We start from the raw sequence: 8,491 nt of genomic DNA on the forward strand, positions 1-8,491 counted from the left end.
CGGAGGAGGCCTCTCGGTCGGCCTGACTCGAGCCTCGGAGGGTATGGAAGTCGGACCTTTCCCGGTTGACTTAGTGCAATTTTCAAACGAAAATCATCCAGGCGCTTCATCCGACCGATCGAGTCCGGTTAAGCGCGCTTCCCGACGCTTTCCCACTCGACTTCCCGCCGCCCTGGAGGAGGAATTTTTTTTCGCTCAAAACCTAAGTCCAAACATCCAGGCGCTTCATCCGACCGATCGAGTCCGGTTAAGCGCGCTTTCCCGACGCTTTCCCTCTCGACTTCGCCGCCCTGGAGGAAATTTTTTTCGCTCAAAACCTAAGTCCAAACATCCAGGCGCTTCATCCGACCGATCGAGTCCGGTTAAGTGCGCTTTCCCGACGCTTTCCCACTCGACTTCGCCGCCCTGGAGGAAATTTTTTTCGCTCAAAACCTAAGTCCAAACATCCAGGCGCTTCATCCGACCGATCGAGTCCGGTTAAGTGCGCTTCCCGACGCTTTCCCACTCGACTTCGCCGCCCTGGAGGAAATTTTTTTTTCGCTCAAAACCTAAGTCCAAACATCCAGGCGCTTCATCCGACCGACGAGTCCGGTTAAGCGCTTTCCCGACGCTTTCCCACTCGACCCCCGCCGTCCTGGAGGAAATTTTTTTTGCTCAAAACCTAAGTCCAAACATCCAGGCGCTTCATCCGACCGATCGAGTCCGGTTAAGTGCGCGCTTTCCCGACGCTTTCCCACTCGACTTCGCCGCCCTGGAGGAAATTTTTTTGCGCTCAAAACCTAAGTCCAAACATCCAGGCGCTTCATCCGACCGACGAGTCCGGTTAAGCGCGCTTCCCGACGCTTTCCCACTCGACTTCGCCGCCCTGGAGGAAATTTTTTTATGCTCAAAACCTAAGTCCAAACATCCAGGCGCTTCATCCGACCGACGAGTCCGGTTAAGCGCGCTTCCCGACGCTTTCCCACTCGACTTCGCCGCCCTGGAGGAAATTTTTTTGCTTTCAAAACCTAAGTCCAGACATCCAGGCGCTTCATCCAGCCGATCTCGGCCGGGTTAAGTGCGACTTCTCGGACGCTTTCCCACTCGACCCGGGTCTCCCTGGAGGAAATTTTTTCGCTCAAAACCTAAGTCCAAACATCCAGGCGCATATTTCAGACGATCTCGGCCGGTTAAGTGCGACTTCCCGACGCTTTCCCACTCGACTTCGCCACCCTGGAGGAAATTTTTTTGCTTTCAAAACCTAAGTCCAAACATCCAGGCGCATATTTCAGACGATCTCGCCGGGTTAAGTGCGACTTCCCGACGCTTTCCCACTCGACCCCGCCACCCTGGAGGAAATTTTTTGCTTTCAAAACCTAAGTCCAAACATCCAGGCGCATATTTCAGACGATCTCGCCGGTTAAGTGCGACTTCCCGACGCTTTCCCACTCGACTTCGCCACCCTGGAGGATTTTTTTGCTTTCAAAACCTAAGTCCAAACATCCAGGCGCATATTTCAGCCGATCTCGCCGGGTTATGCGACTTCTCGGACGCTTTCCCACTCGACCCTCCACCCTGGAGGTATTTTTTGCCGCTCAAAACCTAAGTCCAGACATCCAGGCGCATATTTCAGACGATCTCGGCCGGGTTATGCGACTTCCCGGACGCTTTCCCACTCGACTTCCGCCACCCTGGAGGATTTTTTTGCTTTCAAAACCTAAGTCCAAACATCCAGGCGCATATTTCAGACGATCTCGGCCGGGTTAAGTGCGACTTCCCGACGCTTTCCCACTCGACTTCGCCACCCTGGAGGATTTTTTTGCTTTCAAAACCTAAGTCCAGACATCCAGGCGCATATTTCAGCCGATCTCGGCCGGGTTAAGTGCGACTTCTCGGACGCTTTCCCACTCGACCCTCCACCCTGGAGGTATTTTTGCCGCTCAAAACCTAAGTCCAGACATCCAGGCGCATATTTCAGACGATCTCGCCCGGGTTAAGTGCGACTTCCCGGACGCTTTCCCACTCGACCCCGCCACCCTGGAGGATTTTTTTGCTTTCAAAACCTAAGTCCAAACATCCAGGCGCATATTTCAGCCGATCTCGCCGGGTTAAGTGCGACTTCTCGACGCTTTCCCACTCGACCCTCCACCCTGGAGGATTTTTTGCCGCTCAAAACCTACGCCCAGACATCCAGGCGCTGCTTACAGCCGATCAAGGCCGGGTTAAGAGCGACTTCTCGACACACACATTTACGAACCCCGTGTCTGGATTTCAATTTTCCAAAGGGCCTGGGCTCACACATTAACCCCAACGCAGTAACACTTTAATGGGCATCGCTTTATTTCATTCTCGCCCTGGATGAATGTTTTACAAAGGGCCTGCGCCACAGACTAACCCTACACACTAACACCTTATTGGGCATAATTTTTTTCTATAAAGGCCCTGGATGAATGTTTTCTATAAGGCCTGCGCTCACAGACTAACCCCATCACAATAACACTTATGTGGGCATGATTTTATTCTATAAAGGCCCTGGATGAATGTTTTCTATAAGGCCTGCGCCACAGACTAACCCCATCACAATAACACTTATTTGGGCATGATTTTATTTAAAAAGGCCCTGATGAATGTTTTCTACAAAGGCCTGCGCCACAGACTAACCCGACACAGTAGCGCCTTTATTGGGCATGATTTTATTTAATAAAGGCCCTGGAGGAATGTTTTCTATAAGGCCTGCACTCACAGACTAACCCCATCACAATAACACTTATTTGGGCATGATTTTATTCTATAAAGGCCCTGGATGAATGTTTTCTATAAGGCCTGCGCTCACAGACTAACCCTATCACAATAACACTTATTTGGGCATGATTTTATTTAATAAAGGCCCTGGATGAATGTTTTCTATAAGGCCTGCGCTCACAGACTAACCCCATCACAATAACACTTATTTGGGCATGATATTATTTAATAAAGGCCCTGGATGAATGTTTTACAAAGGGCCTGCGCCACAGACTAACCCTACACAGTAACACCTTATTGGGCATGATTTTATTTAATAGAGACCCTGGATGAATGTTTTCTATAAGGCCTGCGCTCACAGACTAACCCCATCACAATAACACTTATTTGGGCATGATTTTATTTAATAAAGGCCCTGATGAATGTTTTCTATAAGGCCCAAGCCACAGACTAACCCTAACCCTAACCCTAACCCTAACCCTAACCCTAGCCCTAACCCTAACCCTAACCCTAACCCTAACCCTAACCCTAACCCTAACCCTAACCCTAACCCTAACCCTAACCCTAGCCCTAACCCTAACCCTAACCCTAACCCTAGCCCTAACCCTAACCCTAACCCCTAACCCTAACCCCTAACCCTAACCCTAGCCCTAACCCTAACCCTAACCCCTAACCCTAACCCTAACCCTAACCCTAACCTTATTGGGCATGATTTTACTCTATAAAGGCCCTGGGTGACAGTTTTACACAGGGCCTGGGGTCACAGACTAACCCCATCACAATAGCACTTATTTGGGCATGTTTTTATTTAATAAAGGCCCTGATTGAATGTTTTCTATAAGGCCTGCGCCACAGACTAACCCGACACAGTAACGCTTCATTGGGCATGATTTTATTTAATAAAGGCCCTGGAACAATGTTTTCTATAAGGCCTGCGCCACAGACTAACCCGACACAGTAACTCTTTGTTGGGCATGATTTTACTTAATAAAGGCCCTGGAAAATGTTTTCTATAAGGCCTGCGCCACAGACTAACCCGACACAGTAACGCTTTATTGGGCATGATTTTATTTAATAAAGGCCCTGGAAAAATGTTTTCTATAAGGCCTGCGCCACAGACTAACCCGACACAGTAACGCTTCATTGGGCATGATTTTATTTAATAAAGGCCCTGGAACAATGTTTTCTAAGGCCTGCGCCACAGACTAACCCGACACAGTAACTCTTTGTTGGGCATGATTTTACTTAATAAAGGCCCTGGAAAATGTTTTCTATAAGGCCTGCGCCACAGACTAACCCGACACAGTAACGCTTTATTGGGCATGATTTTATTTAATAAAGGCCCTGGAAAAATGGTTTCTATAAGGCCTGCGCCACAGACTAACCCGACACAGTAACGCTTCATTGGGCATGATTTTATTTAATAAAGGCCCTGATGACAGTTTTCTTTAAGGCCTGCGCCACAGACTAACCCGACACATTAACGCTTTATTGGGCATGATTGTATTTAATAAAGGCCCTGATGAATGTTTTCTATAAGGCCTGCGCCACAGACTAACCCCGACACAGTAACTCTTCATTGGGCATGATTTTATTTAATAAAGGCCCTCGATGAATGTTTTGTATAAGGCCTGCCTCTCACAGACTAACCCGACACAGTAACTCTTATTGGGCGTGATTTTATTTAATAAAGGCCCTGGAAAATGTTTTCTATAAGGCCTGCGCCACAGACTGACCCCCACACAGTAACTCTTTATTGGGCATGATTTTATTTAATAAAGGCCCTCGATGAATGTTTTCTATAAGGCCTGCGCCACTGACTAACCCCAAGCATAATAACACTCTTATGGGCATGATTTTATTTAATTAAGGCCCTGATGACAGTTTTCTTTAAGGCCTACCTCACAGACTAACCCGACACAGTAACTCTTTATTGGGCGTGATTTTATTTAATAAAGGCCCTGGAAAATGTTTTTCTATAAGGCCTGCGCCACAGACTAACCCGACACAGTAACGCTTTATTGGGCGTGATTTTATTTAATAAAGGCCCTCGATGAATGTTTTTCTATAAGGCCTGCGCCACAGACTAACCCGACACAGTAACTCTTTATTGGGCGTGATTTTATTTAATAAAGGCCCTGGAAAATGTTTTCTATAAGGCCTGCGCCACAGACTGACCCCCACACAGTAACTCTTTATTGGGCATGATTTTATTTAATAAAGGCCCTCGATGAATGTTTTCTATAAGGCCTGCGCCACTGACTAACCCCTGCTACAATAACACTCTTATGGGCATGATTTTATTTAATTAAGGCCCTGATGACAGTTTTCTTTAAGGCCTACCTCACAGACTAACCCGACACAGTAACTCTTTATTGGGCGTGATTTTATTTAATAAAGGCCCTGGAAAATGTTTTTCTATAAGGCCTGCGCCACAGACTAACCCGACACAGTAACGCTTTATTGGGCGTGATTTTATTTAATAAAGGCCCTGGAAAATGTTTTCTATAAGCACTGCGCTCACTGACTAACCTCTCTGCTACAATAACACTCTTATGGGCATGATTTTATTTAATAAAGGCCCTGATGACAGTTTTCTTTAAGGCCTGCGCTCACAGACTAACCCGACACAGTAACTCTTTGTTGGGCATGATTTTACTTAATAAAGGCCCTGGAAAATGTTTTCTATAAGGCCTGCGCCACAGACTAACCCGACACACAGTAACGCTTTATTGGGCATGATTTTATTTAATAAAGGCCCTGGAAAAAATGTTTTCTATAAGGCCTGCGCCACAGACTAACCCGACACAGTAACGCTTTATTGGGCATGATTTTATTTAATAAAGGCCCTGGATAAATGTTTTCTTTAAGGCCTGCGCTCACAGACTAACCTCTGCTATAATAACACTCTTATGGGCATGATTTTATTTAATAAAGGCCCTGATGACAGTTTTCTTAAGGCCTGCCTCACAGACTAACCCGACACAGTAACTCTTTATTGGGCGTGATTTTATTTAATAAAGGCCCTGGAAAATGTTTTTCTATAAGGCCTGCGCCACAGACTAACCCACCCATTAACTCTTTATTGGGCATGATTTTATTTAATAAAGGCCCTCGATGAATGTTTTCCATAAGGCCTGCGCCACAGACTAACCCCACACAATAACACAGATTTGGGTATGATTTTATTTATTAAAGGCCCTGATGAATGTTTTCTACAAAGGCCTGCGCTCACAGACTAACCCTCACAAAGCAGCGACGCGCAGGGGGCGAATTTCAGAGTTTTTAAAGGCCCTGGAAAAAAAAAAAAAAGTTATGTAAAAGTTGCCTGCGCCACGCCACCTCCGGGTCGCGTGAAATTTGAATCGTGCTTAAGAGGCATGATTTTATTTAATACTCGGCCCTCGAGGGTATGGAAGTTTTTCCAGAGGCTTAGTGCCACAGACTAACCCCAAAATAAAATTTGGGTATGATTTTATTTATTAAAGGCCAAACTGGCGCATGAATGTTTTGCGACAAAGGCCTGCTCCTCCTGGAGCAACGCGCTCAGGGCACTAATTCCAAACATCCAGGCGTTTTTTCAAATTTGTAATTGCGGTAAACGCCACCTCGGGTCCTGGAAATTTGAATCGTTTCGCTCAAAAGAAGTCCAAACATCCAGGCGCATCGGCCTGACTCGAGCCGGAGGAGGGTACTGGACGTCGGACCTTTCCGGTTGACTTAGTGCAGGAGGAAATTTTTTTTTCAAAACCTAAAAACATCCAGGCGCATATTTCAGCCGATCTCAGCCGGGTTAAGTGCGACTTCTCGACGCTTTCCCACTCGACCCCGCCTCCTGGAGGAAATTTTTTCGCTCAAAACCTAAGTCCAAACATCCAGGCGCATATTTCAGCCGATCTCAGCCGGGTTAAGTGCGACTTCGACTCGACGCTTTCCCACTCGACTCGCCTCCCTGGAGGAAATTTTTTTTCGTTCAAAACCTAAGTCCAAACATCCAGGCGCATATTTCAGCCGATCTCAGCCGGGTTAAGTGCGACTTCTCGACGCTTTCCCACTCGACTCGCCTCCTGGAGGAAATTTTTTTCGCTCAAAACCTAAGTCCAAACATCCAGGCGCATATTTCAGCCGATCTCGGCCGGGTTAAGTGCGACTTCTCGGACGCTTTCCCACTCGACCCCGCCTCCTGGAGGAAATTTTTTTCGCTCAAAACCTAAGTCCAAACATCCAGGCGCATATTTCAGCCGATCTCAGCCGGGTTAAGTGCGACTTCTCGACGCTTTCCCACTCGACCCCGCCTCCCTGGAGGAAATTTTTTTTCGTTCAAAACCTAAGTCCAAACATCCAGGCGCATATTTCAGCCGATCTCAGCCGGGTTAAGTGCGACTTCTCGACGCTTTCCCACTCGACCCCCTCGCCTCCTGGAGGAAATTTTTTGCTTTCAAAACCTAAGTCCAGACATCCAGGCGCTTATTCCAGCCGATCTCGGCCGGGTTAAGTGCGACTTCTCGACGCTTTCCCACTCGACCCTCCACCCTGGAGGAAATTTTTTTGCGTTCAAAACCTAAGTCCAAACATCCAGGCGCATATTTCAGCCGATCTCAGCCGGGTTAAGTGCGACTTCTCGGACGCTTTCCCACTCGACCCCGCCTCCCTGGAGGAAATTTTTTTTGCTCAAAACCTAAGTCCAAACATCCAGGCGCATATTTCAGCCGATCTCGCCCGGGTTAAGTGCGACTTCTCGACGCTTTCCCACTCGACCCGGCCTCCTGGAGGAAATTTTTTCGCTCAAAACCTAAGTCCAAACATCCAGGCGCATATTTCAGCCGATCTCAGCCGGGTTAAGTGCGACTTCTCGGACGCTTTCCCACTCGACCCCCTCCACCCTGGAGGATTTTTTTTTGCTTTCAAAACCTAAGTCCAGACATCCAGGCGCATATTTCAGCCGATCTCAGCCGGGTTAAGTGCGACTTCTCGACAATTTCCCACTCGACCCGGCCCCCTGGAGGAATTTTTTTTTTTTGCTTTCAAAACCTAAGTCCAGACATCCAGGCGCATATTTCAGCCGATCTCGGCCGGGTTAAGCGCGACTTCGGACGCTTTCCCACTCGACCCTCCACCCTGGAGGTATTTTTGCTGCTCAAAACCTAAGTCCAAACATCCAGGCGCATATTTCAGCCGATCTCAGCCGGGTTAAGTGCGACTTCTCGGACAATTTCCTCGACTCGACCGCCCTCCTGGAGGAATTTTTTTTGCTTTCAAAACCTAAGTCCAGACATCCAGGCGCATATTTCAGCCGATCTCGGCCGCGTTAAGCCCCACTTCACGGGCGCTTTCCCACTCGACCCCCGCCACCCCGGAGGTATTTTTTGCCGCTCAAAACCTAAGTCCAGACATCCAGGCGCATCTCACAGCCGATCTCGGCCGCAAGTAAGCCCCACTTCACGGGCGCTTTCCACTCGACCCCGCCACCCCGGAGGTATTTTTTAAGTGTTCAAAACCTAAGTCCAGACATCCAGGCGCATCTCACAGCCGATCTCGGCCGCGTTAAGCCCCACTTCACGGGCGCTTTCCCACTCGACCCCGCCACCCCGGAGGTATTTTTTGCCGCTCAAAACCTAAGTCCAGACATCCAGGCGCATCTCACAGCCGATCTCGGCCGCGTAAGCCCCACTTCACGGACGCTTTCCCACTCGACCACCGCCACCCCGGAGGTATTTTTGCCGCTCAAAACCTAAGTCCAAACATCCAGGCGCATCTCACAGCCGATCTC

The sequence above is a fragment of the Puntigrus tetrazona genome, unplaced genomic scaffold (genome assembly GCF_018831695.1).
Source record: "Puntigrus tetrazona isolate hp1 unplaced genomic scaffold, ASM1883169v1 S000000003, whole genome shotgun sequence".
Taxonomy (NCBI): domain Eukaryota; kingdom Metazoa; phylum Chordata; class Actinopteri; order Cypriniformes; family Cyprinidae; genus Puntigrus; species Puntigrus tetrazona.